Below are 25,216 nucleotides of genomic sequence, written 5' to 3' on the forward strand. Positions count from 1 at the left end.
TTTCGTTGCTAGTCAGGCATGTACAAGAAGCATCTAAAACCTGAAGAAGTAAGAAAACTCAACAGTCAATGTAGATGATAAATATGATTGATTCAGTTCATTCATATTCGTAAGATTCCATTAATTTACCTTAGGGCCCATTTGGCCAGTCGAATTGGAAGGGATTGGATGGTCTTGGAAGGGATTGGAAGTTAAATCCCGGGATTGGCCAGGCATGCCAAACGGAGTCGGTAATCTGATCCCAATCCCATGGATCTTAAGACAATCCACTGACAACACCATCATTACCTTTAAATCCCATCCAATCTACCCTAATCCGTTCAAATTTGTCTGGGACATGTTCGGTTCGTGGGATTGGAAGGGATGGGAAGGTTTAATCCCCAGATTGGCCAGGTGTGCCAAATAGACTGGATATAGCAATCCAGGGATATAGCAATCCCGTGGAGCTCAAGACAATCCACTAACAACACCATCATTACCTAGAAATCCATGCCATCCATCCTAATACCATTCAATCCCTTCCAATCCACCCGGCCAAATGGGCCCTTAGATACTCTAACAAGACCATGATAGAGGTGGTGATAATGGACAAGATGGCTTTTTCACTTGCACAAGATAGGGTCCTAGATAGGAATTTTGGCAACCAAGAAAAAAAAGATCCTTGATGCAGACCCTAAGAAGCTGGGACAAGATACGTCTCTTCTACCAAGTCTATCCAACAAAGAAAAACAAACAAGGAGCAGCCCGTAGTTTCTAAATGCTAAGTAAATTCCTAGCATTTCAATAGCAAAAGGAAACGAACCAAAATCGCAACTTGCTATGAGAAACTAATGAAAAACAAACAAAAAACAACAATAAGGCCACTGAATCCTAGCTTTTTTAACATAAGATGCCTTAAAATGTAACCAAAAGGAAAACAAACGCAATCTAATTCTCAGGCAATATCCGACCAAAACTTAGATTTAACCAACTCTGCATGGTCCTGCAACCCCATTTAGAAAAAAAATCGAAAGGAGAAATGAAATGCCGACCTTCTGCTTCTTGAGCCTTTCATTCTCTTCTTCCAGACATGAAACCTTGTTCTCCAGCTTGTTCGTGTATGCCTGCCACAATGAGGAATAAATTCTCAGTCTTAAAAAAACAGAAAATGGAAGTAACTGGTTTTCAAAACAAGCAACCTGATTTTCCATTTCATTTTTTAATGGGTGCATGGTTGTATGATGAAATCCATGTTTTTATGTGTGTATATGCATGCATGAATGGATGGAGTATGGATGGATGTATGTATGCTTGCACGGATGGATGGATGAGGTGTGTTTGTGAATGTGTGTATGCACGCATCATGATGGATGGATGGATCCACAATTTTCTCCATGTTTCCCTGAGTCAACGATATGTGCTTTTAGGCCCCATTAAGGGAAAATTTATTATTCCTAAATATGCAAACATGCATCTTAATATTCAGTTAGAACAAAATCTAGGCTTGTTTTTTGAAAGGTCAAAAGATATTAGTACCTAGATGCATGGTGCAAAAACAATTGTCTGACTGGTTGTGGTCCATTTGAAAATTATCAGCATGGTGCAAAAACAATTGTCTTAAGGCTTAAGATGAAAAGTATCAGCAACCTTTTTTGTATCCAATTGAAAATTATTTCTGCAACTACTCCTTAAATGCAGCAGCAACTCACAATGAGAATTAAGCATTGAGATGAAGATGTGCAATGCACATACACGCACTTGTGAGCATCCATTGTCATCAAATTTCCCCTTCATAGAGACGGGTTGTATTATTTTTGTAAGGACGTACACTTCAGATGTAATCAGTTACTGTTCAAGCTTGTCAATACTAATAATGTGAGCTTTTTCTGATGGAAAAACATGTTGAAGGGTCTTTTCCTACTTTTTGTTGATGAGAAAAAGTTTGCGCGTTCTCTTAGTTCCTGTTGATGAAGCAGAGGTGTAGGTTCCACCCCCAACTATTGTTGATGAGAAAATGGTAGATTCCAACAAGCAATCCTTAACACTTTTCCAGATTTTGGATTCTTGGTAGAAGAAACTAGGTGAGCATTGTGAGAGGAACATGAGATTTCCACTTATTACCCAAACAAGAACTCAAAATTGGAATCCATCTTTCAATAATTCTTTTGAAAATCATCATTGGATGATTATTGTTTTTTTTTTCCCTTTCTTTCGCCTTGGATTTCACATGTCCTTCATGTAATCCATGGAGATGCAAAATCATGTAACCATTTACAAGTTTGCACCAATGGGTTGGTTTAGTTATCATCTAGTGCATGAAAAGATTTTTTATTTTTATTTTTTAATCATTTTAGTGTATACAACCTGGATTCTTGTATACAAAACAGATATTTTTTTTCCATTCAAAATAACAGCACTTTACTGCACCGATTGCATTCTTTAGTTTGCTGATTCAGTTTTTAACACATCAAAACTGAAAGAAAGATAGGCCCGATAGTTGAACGCCTCTTTCTTGTGGAACCGAATGCAGTATAGTACAAGTATATTCTGGAACTATCTTATAAAACCCATGTTAAGGAAGTATGTTTGACAGATGAAGCTACCATGCAATAATTTCAAAAAGGGAGCAGCCACAATTTACACCCACCTTTGTCACTAGCATACAGTCAATTTTTCCATTTGGGAATTGAAATAGTACAAAAGCATAATATTTCAACTTTTTGTGTCCAATGCACCTCACAACTTTTTGTGACCAGCTGTGGTCCTTCATTATGGTGTAGAGAACACACAAAATAGTCACTTAAATACATCCAGACAAATCACAGTAGCACTTCTCTAACATTCAAATTGTTCAAAACCAAAATGGAAAAAAGAGAATCAAATGTAACTAAATCAGATTTGAAAGTTGGTCAAATCATAAATAGGCGTATTATGGACGGAGACATTGTTTTCATTAATAGGCCACCTAGTACTCATAAACATTCATTACAAGCATTTTCTATCTATGTGCATGACGACCATACTGTTAAGATCAATCCTCTTATTTGTGCTCCCCTAGGTGCGGATTTTGATGGGGATTGTGTACATATATTTTATCCATAGTCTCTACCAGCAAAGGCAGAAGTTTTGGAGCTGTTTAGTGTTGAAAAGAAAATCTGTGGTTCTCATAGTGGTAGTCTGAATTTACAACTGGTGCATGATTCTTTATTGTCACTGAAACTCATGTTTAGGACTTTTTTCTTGAACAAAGCGACTGCGCAACAATTGGCTATGTGTGTTTCACCAGTTTTACCAGAACCTGCTTTGCTTAAGGCTCACCATACAGGTCCTCTGTGGACTGTTTTGCAAATAGTACATAGTAGACAAGGAATGGCCCACTACAAACATAAGCCAAGATCAAAATAGCTAGCCACAAGCACTTTGGTGCAACCACTGCATACATAGCTGCCATGAATGAAACCATCAGCACGAGGCATGCAATGATCGTAAGCCGATGGCCCCACATAAGCATATCACGTAAAACTCATGTGATGAACCCATGCCCAGATGAAGCAGACAACGACGATAAGTGAGCAATATAATGTGATTGTATTTGAGAACAAGAAAGCTTTGAATGAACAATGCTTCACGAGGACTGCAGCCCCTTGGTTTGGGTTGTCATTCCTGTACCCACCCGGCATTGTGAATGCGGCAGCGAAGGTGATAGTGGTGATGAGTGCAGCCACTAATGTGTATGTGCTGACCCTGGCTTTGTAGCGCTCGTTTCAGTCAGTCACGTCGATGTTTTGCAGCCTTGTTTCTTGGATTCCACTAGGTATTTGCTGCCGTCGTCCATGGATCGCACCATGATATCTCAAGTATTTCAAGATGAGCAGCTGTGTGAGAGGAAGTGTTAGTTGGTATCCCAATCCATAGGATTAGAAGGCTGGTAATCTACCCAGACCTGATTTATTAGTTGGTTTGATAGACCCACCATCATCATCTTAGCTCCTCTCGGACATAGTTCCAAAACTCGATGACTTGACTAGGCATCTGACTAAGTGAACTCGACTCAGCTGCATTCTAGGTTGAGTTGTCCTGTAAATTTGTACTTTTTACTGGATTGTACTGGACTTGGGTGTTCACTTGGATAGCAAGGATCTCAACCATTGGACAATAGCACTTCAGCTATCTATTTTAGATATTTTATATTAGGGAAATTCTCCAGTGCTCTCTGAGCATTATAAGTTATAGTTCTCCTAGTCTCATCTATCCATTTGAACAGTTCAATCCATCAATCTGAACTGCCTAGTCCAAAACATGATGGACTACGATGCGAAAAACACACTGATTGAATGATCCAGGACATATCACCTTTGCTGCTTCACTTGAGATCAAATTACAATGAACTTGTAGAGTTGCAAGTGGAAAGCTACCTGAAAACTGTAAAACTGCCTATCGTGACTCGTATTCTAAAGTTATTTGCTTTGGGTAATTTGATAGATTCTAAAAATGATTCAGTTATCAGTAAGGTTGTTCAACAACTTGGCTTTTTGGGGCTTCAACTTTATGACCGAGGGAAGTCTTATTCAAGGCGTTTTGTTGAGGATATGAGTTTCCACTTCCAAAATAAGTATTCTGTTAATGGTGTTGACTATCCTTCTGAGGCATTTGGGTTAGTTAAGAGCTCCTTTTTTCAAGGTCTGACCCCCTATGAAGGGTTGGTCCATTCCATGTCATCCAGGGAAGTGTTGATCCGTTCTTCCAGAGGACTTACAGAACCAGGAACTTTGTTTAAAAATTTAATGGCCACACTTAGAGATGTCATTATCTGTTATGATGGGACAGTGAGAAACCTCTGCAGCAATTCTATAATTCAATTTAAGTATGAACAGGTGGACGAAAATAGTCCTAGAAGTTCTCTTGCTAGTGAACCGGTTGGTGTATTACCTACTACTGCAATATCAAATCCTGCATATAAAGCAGTTCTTGATTCTTCTCAAAGCAACAACTCTTCATGGGAATCAATGAAGGAAATACTTTTGTGCAAAGTTAAAAGAAGAATCAGTAGGCCATTTACAGTAGTTCCTGGTTCGGTAAGTCCTGCATAGTTTCTAACACACCCTGGAACCTACATTTCATGAATAGTTTCTAACATCTTACATCAGAAAGTCATTCAGGCTGCATTTGGCTCATGAGCATTTCACAGGCATAGAAAAACAAATTTATGACTTTGGAATTTCCACTCTTAGGCTCTTAGTAGGTTTCTGTAAATTATGAAATATGAAGAAAAATCTCTTTAGTGGCAACCAAATGTACTCTAAACTAATAACCATTAAAGCAGAATAAAATTATATACACACAAACACAAATAGGCATTATAAAATGATCAACAGAAGAAACATCATGTCATGTTCTGCCCACCGATGGTCTAAGTGTGGCCTGCCTTTTAGTAACATGTTGACTACCAAGCTTTGGCCAAAAGTAAGGAAAACTAATTCAAGATAGAGAACTCATAGTTTTGAACTTCTCCATGTTTGTCTCAAGACAACTCTCTAATTCTGACATTTTCCCAGTGCCATAGCTATTCGCCAAGTCAATGTAAGGCTTCCATGAAGAAACATTTTATGAGTGTATTAAACTTAAACTTAATTGAATACTATCACAAAAGACATAAAATGGAAGAAAATGACACAACTCACCTTGACGCCCTTTTCCCTCCTCCTTTACCCGGGCTTGGGACCGGCAATGCAAGAACTTGCATTGGCGGAGTTAAAAAAAGGGCTTAAGCTCCATTTGGTTTCAGAAAAAATTATATTCATAAAGATTGATGTGATGACCAAATGGAGCCTAAGACTTATATGCAAATTTACTAAAAGGTATGATAGGAACTCTTACCCTACAAATATGATGACTAAGTGACCACATGTATATATATATATATATATATATATATATATATATATATAAGAAGAAGAAGAAGAAGAAGAAAAGAAACAGAAGAGATTAAATTAAAGACATGCAAATGCAAAATTCAAATCACAAATCATAATCTCATAAAACTAAGATTAAATTAAAGAGATTAGATGAGTTTAGATATGCCCTCTATAATTAAACTAAGATAAAAATAAATTGTTTAGATGTGTCTAACTCAATCCAAAAGTCTGAAACCACAGATCCCTACTACCCCCACTTACAAAAGATGTTTACAGTTCCAAATACGTAATAAAAACTTCTCTCATGTAGTCATCATCCATTTCTATCTGCAACCTATAAAAAATAACAAAAATAAATCAATTACTATTCACAATCTCATACAATAAGTTCTATTGCTTAAATAATAATAATAATAAAATAAAAAATAAAAAATAAAAACTTACCATACATAAAGTAGTGGGCCAAGCAATACTTGTTCCAATTGCATCCCCAATTTTTTTATATCGTCCATGGGTCCTTATCAAATCATCATCACGTACGATTGCCACTTGAACAAATACTTCCGAGAAACTGACTCTAAGTTTTTGCCCCCCTACTTTTGTCAATGGATCCGTGCTCAAAACGGTTCCTTTAGCTACAGTATCCCGAGGCCTTACAATACTTCCCAGAAACTGACTCCAAGTTTAACACTTGAAACAATAAGCCATGCATCATGTGGAGTTATAAAACAAAATTAGAAACTTCTAGCAAACAAAGGGAATCCATCAAACTTTTGAACTAAAAATGAAAAAGAATTGCAGTGGACAATGGACATTGCTCACCAAAGAGTTCAAGGCCTTTCACAATTGTGACACATTTGTGTTTATTTCGAACAACCTTTTCGATGACAACTTCTTGTCTCTCTTACACAAACATTGGCATTTCAATGAAGAACAGAAACTGATGGAACATTACTAACTCAAATATGAATGACTGGAGTATTAGTCTCGATATAAAATGATGAAAACTCAACAATTGAGAAGTTGGCAATGGCAAAAGAAAGATTGATAGCATGAAGTCATTATATAGAATCATAACCCCAACAAGTTCATGTTGCTATCTAGTTTTGAATAGTATTTTTGTTCTACAATAAAAAGTCATTCCTAAACATGAATAAACAAATGCACATCACAAATCAATTAACCGTTAAAACTATAAATCCAGAATGTTCACATGAGTTAATCATAGAACAAAACTACTCAAACAACCATGAATCTATATAATCAATTAACCTCTGAGTAGTAGCAAAACAAAAATCAGCTACCAATATTGCTCTGAAATGAGATGCATCGGGATAATATACAAGTTCCGATTCATCAGGACATTACAGTTCATTCCATGGTTCAAAGCATCCCATGCTAACCAAGATCATTCAAGCCATAGATCAAACCCTCTTCTAGCATATTGGATGTCCCTTGGTTGGAGGAACTGAGCAGGCATCATTTGTTTCCACCCTAATTATCCATCCATTTAAATTTTCAAGTCCTACCGAGAAGGAACCTCGAAACAGAGGCGAACATGAAATGTTTCCTGTTTCTCTCAATGCCTCGAACAATGGGCAGTTGATGATTAGTATCCATCTCCTGAATCAGTACTGCAAGTGTCCTGCAGGCCTCAGGGTACATTATTAAATAAAAAAGAGAGAAAAAGAAAAGAAACATAATACCTCAACCTACATCACAAACATCTGGTTTGCTATCATGTGTTTAACAAACCAATAAGCATCGCTTATTCCAATGAACTGTAACAAGTTGAAACAACACATGAAAAAAAAATAAAAAAATTTACTATCTTTCCCAACAGTAAGAAGGAACTAAAGAATATAGAACATTTACTCAATAATATTTACACTAACACCAAAAAAGACATGCATCCAATTGCAATCGCCAATAACGACAAAACTTGGTCACCAAGTCACATCTTGCTGATCAAGAAGCATGAAAATATATCAAAACAAAAACAGAGCAAAGTGATCTGTCATTTTGAAAAGACTAGTGAACCAAGCATTCATCCATACCGCATGTCCCAAAATCTTAGTCCTTCATGTCCAGCAGTCACTATTACATTTGCACTCTCTGCATCTCTGCACATCACATACTTGCATTTCAGACAAATCAATCAAAACACACACACACACACACACACACACACACACACACACACACACACACACACAAAAGATAGAAATACAAGATCATCATTGTCTACTTCTTCTTAGCCTTAACCCATTTAATTGTGGTTGGCTACATGAATATTGTTCTAACATTCCACTCTAAACAATGAAGTTCCACCTTGCACATGTATGGGGTGTTAAAGTCTCTTGATATATATTGTTACACATTCCTCTAATGGCTCGAGCTTTTAGAGAAGAATTTTTAACAGTGAACTTCCCATTTCAACTGTTTTCCATGATGTAGCCCACCTGAGTATCGACTCAGCCTATTTTTTGTGCCTTAGTCTTTGCACAGGGCGGCCCAACTGAAGGATGGGGTGGATCGCATTCACACGAAGTTTCACCCATGACAAGGAAAGTCACTACATCATCTGCCTACGAAAATCAGGTAAGTATTTTCATTTGTCAAATCATCTTTGCATAGGAACCTAGGGAAACAAGAACAACTAATCCAAGCACATTTAGCATAGTTGCTTGTCTTTGTAAAAAGGTTAATTTACTTTGTCCTTAGTTCGATGCACCTGAAGAACAGTTTCTTCTATATGCATGTTTGCATGAGTCACATGTGCCACATGCACATCTGATGTAGGAGGCGTGGCAGATGTGAACAGGATCAGATATGCCGTTTGATGAGGGACCTAGAAATGCTATCTTAACCATTTGATCAGGGACCTAGAAATGGATGGTAGAAGAGAGCATTGGCGATGGCAGATGTGAACAGGATCGGATATGCCAATTATAGGGGTAAAACTGTCCAAACCGTTTGATCTGAAAATGGTGTTCCATCCATGGTGGGACACACCGATCAAACATTATGGGTCATGGATCATTGAGTCGCGTGAGCATCTGATCTGCGCTAGTTTAGAACTTGTTGTATGGCCTTGGTACTTCGATAGAATGGATTCCAGATGAAACAGAACAGAAATCAAGATTGAATTATCTAATTAATCTGTCTTTTTTTTTTGTTAGCTTGTTAGTACACCCCAATGTCAGTTGACACTTCAACTGTTAGCCAGGCCCATGGATCGATACTAAGACCTCAGTGTTGAAACGAGGTATCTTTCAATCAGTCTACCACTTTGGCTATGGATCAGGGTGTTATTTTTGGGCTCATTTCCTAAAATGATCTAAAAAATGGATGGACATACATCATAACATGACCTACATAAAACAAAATAGTAGCCATGTCCATGGACAATGTGTGTGGAGAAAAAACTCTTTAGGATTTACTTTATATATATTTTTAGATTTTTTTTTATTACACCTCATTAGTTGATAATTGGATTTAGCAACATTTTTAATTATCTTACACATTTTAACAGGCATTTTTGTAATTTGAGAAAAGATTACCTACAAAGTTAAGAAAAGTAATGCAAGGTACTTGACTGATTAATGAAAAGATAATTTAAAAAGTTACTGAGATGTAAATATATGAAGATCACATCAGATTAAGGAAATCGTATCTTAATGAAAAGATAATTTAAAAAGGTACTGAGATGTAAATATACAAAGATGACACAGCATGGTCTCGGTCAAATGTAGGTGGAAGATTTCTACATTATTTGTCTCATCTGTTTTTTTCTCAACCTCTATATATATGAGGTTAGGTAACCTTTTAAAATGGAGGCATGAGTGTGCAGTCCTCTAAGTTGGATGCCAGGTAAGTGACAGTATTGGGATGGGAGCTCCTGTGCAGCGAATGCGTGTCGCTGATGCATGAGATCCTCTTGATTGTCAACAAATTGGTTCAATTACTATCCCATTGCATTCTGATGCTGATATTGATCCATTTGTTGTGGCAATAACAGTTGTAGCTCATGATGCACAGTTTGCTTCAAATGGTGTTGGTTTGGATGCATTACATCCAATACATGCATTTACAAAGCTTGTCTCTGCTTCATGTTGATCATTTCTTCTGCATTCTCCAACTCAGATTCTCCCCTCATTAGATTGATCATTCTCTATTTCAGTTGAGAGAGAGAACACTCAAAATGTTAGGTATAAAATATAATAACTTACATTGGTGTGCTGGAAAAGCCATCTACTCAGTAAGAATCATGTTACAAAGTATCCTTTCATTATTTTTATTTAAATTCATCCAATACCCCAATAATAACATTAACAAAGTAATATATGAAAATTGATTATTAATTTAAAAAAGAATAGTGATAAGATTTACATTTTTAAATCCCATACATCCATTTTACTCCATACAAGTTTTTGTATTATCTATATGTAGCCTATATAGCAGAGTGAAAAATGCAACATTCATGAGTAGAGGTCATGCCATAATGGATACAACCTACTCTCTGCACTCATGCAAAATGAATTTAGGGCATGTTTGAAAATCAAAGATAGGAAGTAAAAACAGTAATCAACTTTATTTCTATCCAAAATTTTAATGCAGTTTGTTGAATGTACAAGTTAAAATTGGATATTATGAACTCTGTTTGGAAAATGATGTGTTCTATTTTTGAATTGAAACATTTTGAACTCTGTTAGGAAAATGATGTGTTATATTTTGGAAATGAAACAAAATATATAAAGCATAATCCATTGTGGGTTCCAGATGAAACAGAACACAAGTCAAGATTGAATTATCTAATTAATCTGATTTTTTGTCCTATAAACAATCTATTGTGGGTCTCACAATTTGGGCGGTCAGGATTTGAAGTGAGAGCCACTTGTAGCAGAGGGAAGCACCCACTTAACAGATGTGTCTCTAGATGCTAATACAGTCGAATACACTATGGGGTGACCACATGTGTTGGTGATGGTAGGAACACACCCAGACTCCATTAATATTAGAAAAAGGGAAAATTCTAAAATTCTTGCTCTTGATTACCCTCCTTGTAGTCAATCTGCTTGTGATTATGACACAGAGAGGGACGTGATGAGGCCATTGTTGGCGCCATGAGAAAGCTCAGCCAGCTTCCTGATTGTCCCAAATGGACTAACTGTCCTCGTCTTAACATCGTAAGTACCAGCTGAGTGCCATGCCCATCGGAGAATAATGGGCGCACAATGTTTCAGAGCAATGAGTCCCCTGAGCTTCCTCTTGCATTTCTCAATTGCCTGCTTGTATTCATCACTCACTGCGGGATATGACTTCCCCATGCTTTCTAAAGGGATGAAGGAGAGGGAGTGTGTGGGTGTTGAGAGCAAAAGCCAAGGAACAGAAAGGGTAGATGGCACGAGCAGAACCTACTCTTGAATTATCTCATCTTGATAAAAACATAGCAATCAATCAATCAACCAAATATGTTGTGATAAACTTGCATTCCATGTTGTACCTCCCATCATAAGGGAAAAACCCTAGAAATCAAACAAATCATGCTGATAAGAATAATGATAACTATAGATCATGTACCTTCCCTTCTATTCAAAACAGAGCATAGAAACAACAAAACCCTAGAAATCCAAGGAAGCAAATGATCTAGTGAATCTCCTCCTGGTAAACCCCAAATCCAGACAAGTAAACAAAACCATTAAAGATTCAAAAAGAGAGAGAGAGAGAGAGAGAGAGAGAGAGAGGAAAAAAACAAAAACATTGAGACCTTATTCGCTCGCTGCTCTCTCAAAACCTGGAGCAATCTCAAAACTTGGGAGATTCATGAGAGGAATGAGATGCAGAGACAGAGAGATGGAAGGGAATCAGGGGAGTAGAGGGCCGGGAGAGAGAGAGGGAAGGGAATCTGGGGCGTAGGGGGTGGGAGAGAGAGAGAGAGGGAAGGGAATCTAGTCAATACATAGCTAGCCTAATTAAAACATTCACTTGATTTCTCCCTCTTGGCTTGAATTTCTTTACCATTGAAAGCATATTTGTTGCCAGAAGAAAACAGAGAAAAGTTAAGTAGCAGACAACCACAAAAAATTAATTAATTAATTAAATTAAATTAAATTAAAATTAAAATCCATGAAAAGCATGTGTAAATGCTCAAAACAATGGTGATCCCCCTCCAGGTACAAAAAAACACATTGTTAAATAGAAAACCATTACATGCATTGGGATGCATACCTGGTGGCTGTATGGACTGCTCATCTGACAACTCACTCAAAACTAGCTTTGCTCTTCGATCAACAACTTCGAATAAATCTGATAGCAGCTAATGATTTTAGATTCCCAAAAGATCATCATATCTGAATATTAACCTCGTGCACTTAGTTAACCTGAATAAAGCCTCACAAAAATTTCATGAAAAATGCCCATGTGAAAAACAAAACTAGATCAAGCCATCACATATTTGGTTGAGGAGCAGATAATTCCTCTAGACTCCAATTTACATGAAAGAAGTATCTGCATTATATTCAACCACAACAATTCAAGTATAAGCATAGATCAAAACCTTTAAACCGATTAGGGAATGATAAGCCCCTTGCTGAGCTCTGACTGAATACCTATATCAGTAGATGCAAAGTCACAAAGCTCTATAACCCACTGATGACAGCTAGATGCTTAAAAAAGTACACGATATGCAAGAAAGGGAAAGGCAACCACAACTTGAAGAAAATTAACTACCTCACTCCGTCTCTGTACTTTTGCTTCTCCTTTAGCGTCAATTAGGATAAGCTTCCTTCATCTGTTAAAGTCCTTGTTGGACTTGATTTTGATTTATCTAGGACTCTTGCATCGGGATTTTGAATGCATATGGAAATAAAAAATAAACTACCATTACTGGAATGAAGCATAAATGAAAATTTTGCATTTGTAAGATAATATTAACCATTTGACTTTTCCCTTCAAATTTGGACCGCTCCCTACTTATAGCCATCCATTTGATGGCCATTAATTGGTGATTATTGTGATTTTAGAGATATGCTTCATCCACAATTTGGATTGTCTAGATGTACATTAATATCACATGCGAGGATGATCAGTCAATACATAGCTAGCCTAATTAAAACATTCATATCCAAAACCCCCAGAAATTGATAATAAAAAAAGAAAAATAAAAAGAGTTTGTGTGTTTGGAAAAAGTAGATGGTTAATGAGAAAAATTACAACATTGAATGGCATAATTGGTGGGATGTAGCCATCAGACACCATAGAAATTCATGGAGACTGTACAAGAGAAACCGTGAGTATTACCACATATTTCAAGAAAGGGTTTGAATTTCTTGTATTCACCACCACCAGTGGCTTGAATACTTTTGATTATACACACTCGAAGATATTCTCAATATTCAATTTTAGTCTTTGAAAAACACAAGCGCATACCATGCAAAAATACCATGTAAATCTACTAATATCAATGAAATGTATCTAATAGCAAAACCAAGTACATCCCCAGGTATCAGAAACTATCAATTCCAAAAGTTTATTGCCTACGAATATATTATAAAAAAGAAGTTTAAGACTTCTGCCCATCTAAGAGGAGGAACAAGAGTTCATAGATTTATCAATGGAGACGGGAAATTGAAAGTGAGAAAGCTGATGATGAACATTGGATGATAAGCACCAGAAATTTGCAGTTGCCTCTAGATATAAGTCTCCTTTCCTCAAGCTACTCGGAAAAAATCTCCTGTATCGATATACGTTTGCAAAGAAAGCATAAAGTGAATACCAATTAGCCAGATCCTGACTTGGATGCAAAGATGCATCTGTATGCATGTGAAGGCGGTATAGCTACAGTATACTATGTATATGCTATGGGTGTGCTATTTCAAACACTGGTTTGTACATGTATTTGGAGAACGATAAATCTATGATGATCATCAGCTAGACATATTATGTCCACAGAGTGCTTGCCAGGAATATCATCCAGTGAAAAGAAGCACCTAAATCCGAAAATAAAAAATAAAAATTGGTAGTACTGTAGCTAAAAGAATTCAGTACCAAGGTGGATGGCTGAATAGAACAACTAGCAAAAGGAAGCAAGTTACCGAAGAGAATGAAGATCATGATGAATGTGAGCTTCATCAGATGATACTTGAGATTTAAGTGCCACAAGAATAGCCTGCTGCTTAGCATTTTCAACTTGGGCTTCAACCCATTGTCTCTCACTTGTCCCAAATTTGTGCAATATTAAATAGTGGATAGTCAAAAAATTAAAGTCAGATATTATATAATGAAATTATGTGAAAATGTATAATTTCTTTAGAATGAAATAAAAAAGAAAGGTGGCAAAACACAATGATATCATGCTTAAACAGAAACAACATCATTTGACAACTAAATGTTTATTTACTATTCTATCATTCATTGTACATGGGTGTTTTAGACATTCTTTGAATACTTCATAAAGTGGAATGTGAGCAGGATTTGTGTACCCGAACCCAATTACTTGAGATAAGGCTTAGATGATGATGAAGATGATGAAGTCATGTAGCTTGAGTTGGGGAATTTTCATACATTCCTCAAAAGAAGTAAATTGTTTATATGGCTTCAAATAGCTAGGACAAGATAATGATGATAAAGTAAATAGTGCACGTGTCATGTCAACACAAAGTCAAAAGTGCTCTATACCTAAATTTCTCCTCTATGTCATGATTTTCATCAAGAAATTGCGATCTGAGAGGGGAATTAGGGAGAATATATCTTGATGAGCATAGGCTGATCTACAGATTTGCCAGAATCTTTCACTATGGAAATTTTTTTTTTTTTTTTTTAAAATTAAATAAAAAGACATTTTTTTTGGAGAAATACATTATTACAGAGCTATGCAATGGTGATCACTTGGCTGTGGATTTGAAACCAAGGTACATTTTATGTTCTTCTTAGCCCTTATAAAAATGTAGTCATGCTTATTTTAACCAATTTTTTTTTTTTTCTGAAAGATGAAAATTTTATTAGGCAAAAACAGTGGGAAAAGAATACACCAAGCTAGGACCAAAAAAAAAAAAAAAAAAAACACTGTACAAAAGGGCCACCAAATCTACAAACTACAAACTGCATTAGGGCACCCACACTCTAATCATGACGGATACCCTACTCGTGGATGGGGTTGTCCTTAAGGATAAGGGTCCTATTTCTAATGTCTCTGGAATTAGGGAGAGTATATCGTGATGAGCATAGGCCGATCTACAGATTTGCCAGAATCTTTCTCTATTTAGAAAAGAAAAATAAATAAATAAGCAAATTTAAACAAAGAGACATTTTTTAGAGAAATACATTATTACAGAGTTATGCAATGGTGATCCCTTGCATGTGGATAAAAAGATTGGATAATCTACAGGTCAGCCTACAATCATCAACATACTTTTTTCACATTAAATTACAATTTTGAAGGGTGAAAAGTAAAGAAATTCAGTTTGCATATTTCTTCCATTTTCAACCTTAAAAATTGAAATTACTTGATCGAAATCCATGTTGATGCATGAAACTCTTGCATAGATTTCATATCAGAAAGAGTAGTTCTACAAACAACAATGCGACTTATCTCAATTCAGGGATGAAAACCTATATATTATTTGCAGTAGTCTTAAAAATGTTAATTTTCTTTTTGCAGTAAATCTGACCAGAAATAGCTGAGGGTAAACAGTTGCATGTAAACTGTCAATCTAATATTTTTTTTTGAATTCTTCCTATAGTAAGTAAATCACAGTAACAATTATTTTTCACGCTTTCTTTTCTTTCTTTCGTTTCCTTTTTCCTTTTCTTTTATTCGAGAAAAGAATAATATCTCACGTTACATTTTCTGCAACTAATTGGCAGTTTAATTTCCTACAAAACTAAGCAAACACATCAAGAAAATCTTCATTGACAGAACATCATACAGAACCTATGAATAATGAAGCCAATAAAAGTAGCAGATTTAAGTTGAAGATAAACATTATGTTTGGATATGTCACCAAATGAATTAAAGGTGCAGTTCCTACGTTTGGATACATTATTTCTGTATAATTTGATATCCAACATATACCATGTTTCCACCATTTTATACTAGATTAATCTGGGGTGGGGCCTAGCCCAATTTCATCCTGAAGTAGGTCAGGATCTAATTAATAACAACTGTCTTTTGAAGGATTGAGAGAAGAAATCAATGAGAGAGAGATAGAGAGAGAGAGATGTACTTGCGCTTACTAGATGAGCTTCAAAGAAGAGAAGAGAGATCTCATTCCCATCTCAGCAGATCTGACGAGAAGAGAGATCTCCTATGCCATCTCTTTCTCCGGCAACAGGGGCTGCCTGATTCTTTGCTCCCTTTCTCTACCTATATAAACCCTACATTTCACAGCAAAACACGCGCACAAACCCTATACTCAACTCAAACATGCCCTTGTAAATCATATGTGTAAATCCCTAATTAGGGTTTCAACATTGAATATACTCGATCTCAAGAGAGAGATTGAGAGCGAGATTGACAGAGAGAGAGAGAGAGAGAGAGAGAGAGAGAGAGAGAGAGAGAGAGAGAGACCTGAGAGAGGGAGACCAAGAGTGATTGTGCCACGTACTCTGGTTGCTTTGCCCGGTTTTACCTGGCGCTGGCAAATGATCCCACCAAAGCGTCGGTTAAACCTTGTTTTGTTGTAGTGAAAGTATAAAAACATACATAAATTAATTATTTTTGTGCATGATGTACATACCTGGAAGATTTATGCATATGATGTAACATTTTCATGTTGTGGCCTTTGTTCTTTCCTTTCCTAGATCCTCCACCAGACTTCTCATTGGATTTATTCATTAGGGCCTTCAAATCATCATCACTAGGAAGCTAACTCAAATACTACTTGGACTCACAATCACCTTGATTTGTGACTTAAATTCCAATGCATTTCAAAGACAAGGTCCTAAATGAATTATTTGCCTATCTCTTTCAAATATTTGAAAAGAATTCAGATCATACATAAATCAAACATACCTTTGGAAGGCTAAGGCTTAATTAAAGGCCCTACAATAATTTCATGTCTTCAAAATGTAAAAGGATAAGAGAAGCAAAATTATGATAGAGGAATTGACTCTAAAATAGGATTAAGTAAAATTGGCATTGGGATAGGCCATAAACGGTTAATGGAACTTTACAAAGCATTATAGCATTGCATTGTTTTTTTTTTTTTACACATGCACACATACCCCACACACTCATGCCATAGTGGAATTTCACCACCTATGGGTACACAAACCCTTGACCAGGTGTTGAAACTCCTAAGAGTCTACCACCGGAGCAAGAGTAAGGACCCAACATTCTTTAAACAGTCACACCCTTGTACAATACCATGGCCTTTTTCACATGTCAATAGATGCATTGATCAACCATATGTGTATCAAAATAGTCACCAACATTCTACTATACAAACATGTTAAATCATACATTTTTTTTTGTAAAGTAAGAGTACACCATCTATAACAATCCAAACATGTAAGGAAAAAACTATATAAACATTCGGGTGGGCATTACAAATAAAAAGTTCCTCACCTATCATATAGCCTAGACATGGGCATATAAGAAATGGCACATTGTATCAAGTAGATATACTTCCCAATAAAAGAGCTACCTAACAAAAAGTTTGAGGCCATGAGTCACAACAAACAACCAACAAAAAACTATACAATGTCAAACTGAGCAACCCAAAAAAATCTGAGGCCTACAAATACAGAATAGGCATTGAGGCCCCTCGACCTCTTCTTCATATGAACTTCTTCCAAAAACCAGTTTTAGAGCACGAGGGCAAAAAGAAACAACAAGGGCTATGGAACATAATCACGAGAGATAAACAATCACGATCTCTTTAGCTTGTAATATCTTCCCTAGACGAATCCACACAAAGACCCCACTCGAAAAGAGAAGAAAATCATATTTTGGTAATCAGTATCATCCTTAGCCACACTAGCCATCTCCAACTCATGTGCACCTGCAATATCACATTGAGCAGGCTACAAAAGTATAGGAATGTCATACTCATACTGTCGAAGTCTTGCTTCACATCAAAAAAGTATATGAATGTTTCATATATGAAAATGGCACAATAAACCCAATTAGTTCATAATGTCTACTAGAAATAAAAGAAATGTAAGTAATAAGCACTGTTTGTGATTCTGAACTTAGTAGGAAATTAAAATTGAAACTAATACCTTATTTCTATGGACTTATCTTGCCAAGCAAAAGTTGTGTAGCTATCTTTTTTCGTTCAAATTGCATATCTCCCTAACCATGACATTGGACTGTAAATATATCTCATAAATGATACATAAATGAAAAATCCTAAAGAAGAAGTGAAAATACCGAATTGAAATAAAATCTATCTCCTTGGGACAAGCAATCCATAAATTTTATCACGAAAAGACCGCAATCATACCTATTTACATTAAAATGATAAAAGTGAGTACATATTAAAATAAAATCAACACACATCCGTACAAAGAAGTGATTGAAAGATAAACATACGAATTTTTTTGTTGAGTGTATTCATTATCCATAATGAGTTGAAAAGTACCGCAATCGGGTATACCATGTATTGAAAAATATTTCTTTACACTTGTAACCTGCAATAACGAAAAAAAAGTAAATATTCTTATAATCATATTATTCGAGTTTAAACAATTTCCTTCAAAAAAATAATTTAAATCGAAACATATAAACAACTACATACCATTGTGTTGATGTAGATAGATGTATGATGACCTTTGATAGAGTTGTAAACTAAAAATATTTTTTTCTTCAGGTCAATAGTGAGCAAGTACCAGTGTGATACTTCATTCATATGAATAAAAATTTATCTCTACTCCCCAAATTATAAGGTATCGTCTTAAAGACACGTTGAAGTTGACAACTAAAACTATTATCCGTGTCTTTACTTTTCTTTCTTTTTGCCTTATTATTTCTCCTTGAACATATAAATTATTGAAATAGTTCAATCATGAATAAATTAAAATGCTTGCTAAATACATCAATATTTGTATGAACATTGCGTATTTATATACAAAACTTACATGAAACCAAGTATTGAAAAAATGACATTTTAATAAATCCGGTCTATCTTTATTTTGTCGACTCTTCAGCAATTCACTATACTTGTTTATAACCTGAAACACAATTTATATATATATATATATATATATATATATATATAATATGTCAAATGATTATACTCTTTGTATACATTAATAGTAGATTAATATATGCTGTTACATGAGGTAGTACGAGAATGAAAACAGTATATGTGGATATACCTCATCATCAATACATCCTCAAGGATTAATAAAAAAGTTTAATGAACTTCGAAGGACATAAAGTGGTCCACAAGAATCCTCCCTAAAGACATGTATTGGGTATTAGTATGAAGAATTACCACAATGAAAGTAAGTGAATAATGATAAACTGGTTAATTTATGTGTCATACTTGCAATCAGTCATGTGAACGAAACTTTTAATTGCAACATCCTCTTCTTGAGACAACATAAGCCCAGCCGCTCTCTCTTCCATTGTTGAATCATTATCAAGTGATTTTACTTTGCTTTTAGTATTACGTTTATGATATGTTATCATGTACGGTGATTGTAAGACTTTTGAAGCATTTCTAATCCTACCACCCTCTTTCACACGCTTCACTATGGAACTCGGACTTCCAAGTACAAAATCATGATTGGTGGCCATTGCATTCATAGGAGAGAAAATATGTGGCTCATTTGCAGCTAATGGTGTATCCGATATTACATTTATACGAGGGGAAAGTTGTGGACTACATGCTGCCATCCAATTATCCTCCATTGTCTCACACATTGGACTAGCATAATGGCATTTCTTCTCTGACTTTGTCAATTTATCAAATATCTCTCTGATGAGTGCTGCCTGTGTATCTAGCTTATCTTGCATTCCCTTTAACACCTCCAATAATTGTTTACGTTCCTTCAACATTTCTTGGTAATGTAAGCTTTCTTCGTGATTCCTATTCTGAGTCATAGACTGGTCCTATTTCAATAGCATAAAATTCAATACAAGTTGAAATAAACTGCAATAAAAATAAAGTATTTCAAAATGATTTTTTAATTAGAAATATGTGCATGTATATAAATGAAATAACCATTATGTAAAAAGTACTTACGATTTTCTCTTCCATCCTCACAAGTATAGGTTCCAACCACTGACGAATTTCTTTATTTGTATTTGAAGTCACCTTATATAAAGTAATGTGAAATTAATTATATAATCTAAAAATATGTATAGAAAATATATAAAATTTTTCTTACAATTTTCTCATCAATCTTCAGAAGTATGGGTTCCAACCATTGACGTATTTCTCTATTCGAACTTGAGGCGTCCTATATGAATATCACAACCATTACTTATATGATCAAGTGTGAGATCATTTATATTACCAAGAATCTATGTTATAAACAAAATAATCATTATATGAGGAATATTTACTATTTTCTCTTCAATCTTCACAAGGCATGGTTCTAACCACTGACGTATCTCTTTGATTGAATTTGATGTCTCCTGTATATCAATCACAATAAAGACTTATATATCTCAAGTGTGCAACCATGGGGTAATTACGTAATGGGCAAAAACATAAATATAAAGTGCTTACAGTGAGAGGTAAAAGGTGACTCTCCTCATTTGTAGGGGTTATATCTTCAATAATCTGATGGAGATAAATATATCAATATAAATGTACACTTGGACATAATAGTGATGAATGTTTAAATAAATAATTCTTTAACAAATGTATATACCTATGTGCAGATAAGATTGTCTAAAATTTTTTTATGCGTGCCCGTCTGTCGATAACTGCTATCGACCCATCTTAAAATACGTGGATACACCATCTTCGTTGATAACCATGACGGAAGAATAATATGCTCGTGTAACCATGGCTGTTGAAAACAATATCATTGATGAGAAAGACATACAAAGCAAATATAAATATATATATATATATATGTTGATTGAAAACAACCTCATTTATATAAGAAGTAATACTTACTTCCAAAACCATGACACATCCATTCACGTACTTTTTCTTCTTCCTCACGCTTTCAGAAATGCTCCTAACCAAAAATGTCCAAATGGCAGTGGCCGATGCATAACTATGCAAATTTTCCAACTCATTCACATAGTGTAACAAAAATATAGGAGTTGTCTCGCTGGCGATTAGAAAAAGAATTGTATTGAATAAATACAAGATGAACAATTTCGCAAAATCAGATATAGATTCTTCTGAACTTTCTTCCAACAAATTTTTAATATTCTCCTCTATTAACTCTCTCTTGAGAAGAACATTTGCAAAATATTTTTTCTTTAGTTCTTTCTCACTTGCACTCAATTCCCTTCTCAAATCTATATGTTCTCCATTCATACTCAATCCCAATATGATGGCAATGTTTTGGGGTTTAAAAAAGATCTTCTTTCCTCCGAGGAGGAAACAATTATGTTCGTCATCCCATCTAGTAAGAATAGTATTTAGAAATGTGCGTTGAACTAGAAACTTGGGAAAATGCATAAATCCTTTAAATGGAGTATCTTCTAGCACTTTAATATGTTCATCCTTCAGATTCACCTTCTTGATAAAATTATAAAACTTTGATGGCGCACATCTAGTAGTATATTTGACTTTTTGTGAGTGAATGTTCTCCTACATTCAATGAGAAACAATCATGAGTTCATCACATACCTTTTTAATATTGTATATTAAATCATTCTAAATTTGATTAATATTATCTGAAAGAGAGTAAAATAACTCATCATGGCATACCAAAAACCACTTCAATATGATGTCATAGTATGAGAATATAATAATCCTGTTTATAAGACAAATAAATGATGAGAGAAAACTAGATGATAACATAAGAAAAAAAATTACTCTGATCCATATATAAACAGATTTTTGGTGACATCGACATATTTGCAATATTATTGAAATATTGTCGATACACTAGTGATACAAGCAACACCTGGAATTTACATAGTCGAAAATATTGGCAATACAAGAGACTTGGAATTTACACCGTCGAAAATGTTGGCGATACATTAGTGATATGTAGTGATATATCACTAATACATAGAATTTTTGATACTATTAGTGTTATCCGTATCACCAAGCTAGAGATATGGATAATATCGGGGATACTCTGATTAGGACAATTGTTATGCCCCATGTGCATTGATGTTGTCGGAGGTGGGCCCATCATGCAACCAATTCTCACACGTTAGGCCATATTAACAAGTCACGGTTTGCCATTCACATTTGTTTCTGGGGGGGAACCAACTTGGGAAAGTGACTTGAATATGTAAATTGGATCAAAATCACAAATGTGGTAAATTGCTTACATATGTAAATGGATTGCTATGTATGTAATTTACTATGTGAAGCATTTAAGCATTTAAATGGTTTGTAGACAAACATGCCAGTAAGTAATAGAAATTATCCAATAAGTATTAGAACTTGTACAAGTACACCAGATCCCAGCTATTGGGATGTTCCATAGTTTCTAACATCTTGAAGGTTACAACTTACAAAATGTGGTTAATGAAGAGAAGATTACAATGAATTGATATAACCACTTTCTAAGTGGGTTTACTTCAATTTCTAACAATATTGGAAGTATTTGCATGTCTTTGTTTCCTCTCATTAAATTTACAACGTCGCTACTATGCAACCACAAAGAATTACAAATATGAAAGGAGTGGTCTGCGTTGTTGAGCTTGTGTTGTGCAGAACTTGAGGATGAAATCACACAGACTATCAGCATAGATGGTGATTTTTTTTTTATTTTTTTTTTGCTTTTCTCATCAAAGTGGGTATTTGTGGAAGAGATCGAGTGGGAGAAGATTTGAATTGTTGAATGACGTCAACGGTTGCTACCACTGAAGGAAATGGCATTCGAAAAGTGGGCTGGCTGCATGGTGGTGCTGGTCACACGGCCAGAGCTGGTTTGGAGTCTTAAGTTTTCTTTTAGTTTTTTTTTTTTTCAAAGTGAGTGGTGACATGGACCAATGAGGATTAGGCAATCAGGGAATCCCTATTTACCAAATAACAAAGGATCCGGGCTCAGGACAGATTGGATAGTGACTTCAGCACCACCCAACCAGTGTATTGGGCAATGTGGGACTCACCCTAATATATGTGTTTTATATTCTAGCCCTCCATTCATTTTACTAGCTTTATAGGGCATGAACCCAAAAAATAAATAAATAAGCCCAAGCTCGAGTAGACCACACCCACTGTTTATTTACTATCCAACCTATTGTTAATGTCACATGACTTGGAGAAGGGAAAATGACCTTATGAAGTTTTTAATAAGGGCCCTCAATCATCATTGTTTCCTATGGGCTACCTGAGCTTTTGATCTATTTCATCTGGCTGTGGATAAACAAATACATCACAGTTGGGGCGTTGGAGAAAATATTCTAGGCCGTTGGAGAAAATATCATCTGGATACGTAATTCATATGGGCCACACAAGAGGAGACAATTGGGGATGGTATACGAAGTATGGGTTTGTTTGTGGGGCTGCACTGGTGTGAATCTTTCATCAAATCCATTAATCAGGTGTAATTCACTAGGATGAAGTTAAATACAAAAACACCATGATAAAAAAAAAATATCAAGTGGCCCACACCATCTCAGCCTAGATTTTTGGGAGCAATTTCACATTGTTCCCATTGGAATGGCCCGTCAGAGCTTTTTATCAGGAGGATCTTGTGTATTTTAATTAAAATAAGATTTCTCACTTGATTTACAGCGTGGATTTACATAAAAAAAACACGGTGGCCCCCTACAGAGCGTGGGTGTTGTGTAAAAAAAAATAGAAAATCAATGCATTCGAAAAATCCATCACAATTTGGGAATCCAGATGCACGATTAAATGCAGGCTCACTTCATCTTTTAGCTAACCAGTTGCAGCTGGCCCGTTGCTACTCTATGGAATCCCTACTATAGGTGAATTTGGACCCTCCTATTGGCGGGCCCAGCTACGGATGATCGGTGAATCTTGAAAAATACCAGCATCTGATGAACAGAATATTCCCTTTTTTGAATTAAGAGCATTGACTTTCAAGGCTTTCTCTACCACTGAGTCATCCCCTCAGAGGGACCACTTCATGGATGGTCCAGTATCACCAAACGTACAACCACGTGTACGGTGGAGCGGCAACGAACCATGTCTGGCCCACATTAGCACGACAGTCAAGAGTCTGCCTCAACTTCAAAGAGCATGATGAATACATGTAGTGCATAGGTGAAAGAATAAAATACAGGCATATACATGCATGCATGCATGGTATAGATGCATGAATACATTGCATGCTTGCATACCTTCGGATGTTTCTTTCTTCCTTTTGCAAGCTCAATCCCTCTGCCGCGCCCTTTGTCTCACTTGGCGTCGCTCCTCCTTGAAACTATATCAACCTCAAACCGAGGATACGTGTAGTGTCCTCGACCGTGGCCGTTTGGATGCTTCTAATAGCTTGTATGAAAAATGCTGGTTAACTCAGCAGTGACGACTGGATGTGGGTCCTTGGAAAGAGCCCTCCCTTCCCGTTTTCTTTTTGTGTTTTTTTTTTTTTCCTTTGTTTTTTTTAATAACAGTTTGGCGTCCGGAGCTTTTTTTTATATTTTTTATTTTTTAAGTAAGTGGTGACGTGGACCAATGAGGATCCAGGTAACAGGAATTTTCTGTTTACCTGGTAACAGAGGATCCGGACTCTATATATATATATAGACACACACACCTGAGTGTCTTTTTCTTACTGCCTCACAGCTCTCTTTCTCTTCTCCAGCTATGAGAACCCAAGAATGACCTTCTTGAACACACGAGACCTACTGAAAAATTAAATTAACCTTCTTTACCCTAAACTCATTACTCACGTTGACAGGCATCTACATGTACATGAATACATACGCAAGTACGTATGCACATACATACATACATATATATCTTTCAAGCATTACAAATTAAAATAGAAACTTTGCTAATTTAAAACAAAATTGTTGGGGAATTACGAAAGCACACTGGGACAAATTAAGTAAAGTACTACCAATCACATAACTAAGTCAAAACACAAATAATTTGAATTTTACATGGAAAAATCTCTTTCATAAAAAAATTACAATACAAAGCAACAAGTATATATTACGTAAGAAGAAATTACAAGAGATAGAGTGTCACCGATTCAAACAAGCCTCGAATCCACTTCATAAGCCAAAGCTATGCCCTTGAAATCCTTAG

The 25,216-nt window shown here is 35.7% G+C and overlaps 2 long non-coding RNA genes across 2 annotated transcripts; both read right to left on the minus strand.

Annotated features, from left to right (window-relative positions):
* Positions 1 to 12,077: 12,077 nt before the first annotated feature.
* LOC131233623 (uncharacterized) lies at positions 12,078 to 12,663 on the minus strand. The gene is made up of 3 exons (XR_009165300.1): positions 12,627 to 12,663; positions 12,454 to 12,505; positions 12,078 to 12,203 (listed from the first exon to the last, which is right to left on the minus strand). It is a non-coding gene; the product is annotated as an uncharacterized LOC131233623 (long non-coding RNA).
* Positions 12,664 to 17,490: 4,827 nt separating this feature from the next.
* On the minus strand, positions 17,491 to 21,034 carry LOC131232938 (uncharacterized). The gene is made up of 10 exons (XR_009164997.1): positions 20,975 to 21,034; positions 20,724 to 20,864; positions 20,579 to 20,632; positions 20,413 to 20,484; positions 20,235 to 20,306; positions 19,388 to 20,161; positions 18,433 to 18,530; positions 18,271 to 18,343; positions 18,120 to 18,192; positions 17,491 to 17,921 (listed from the first exon to the last, which is right to left on the minus strand). It is a non-coding gene; the product is annotated as an uncharacterized LOC131232938 (long non-coding RNA).
* Positions 21,035 to 25,216: the final 4,182 nt, after the last annotated feature.

Source organism: Magnolia sinica, chromosome 18 (genome assembly GCF_029962835.1).
Source record: "Magnolia sinica isolate HGM2019 chromosome 18, MsV1, whole genome shotgun sequence".
NCBI classification, from domain to species: Eukaryota; Viridiplantae; Streptophyta; class Magnoliopsida; order Magnoliales; family Magnoliaceae; genus Magnolia; species Magnolia sinica.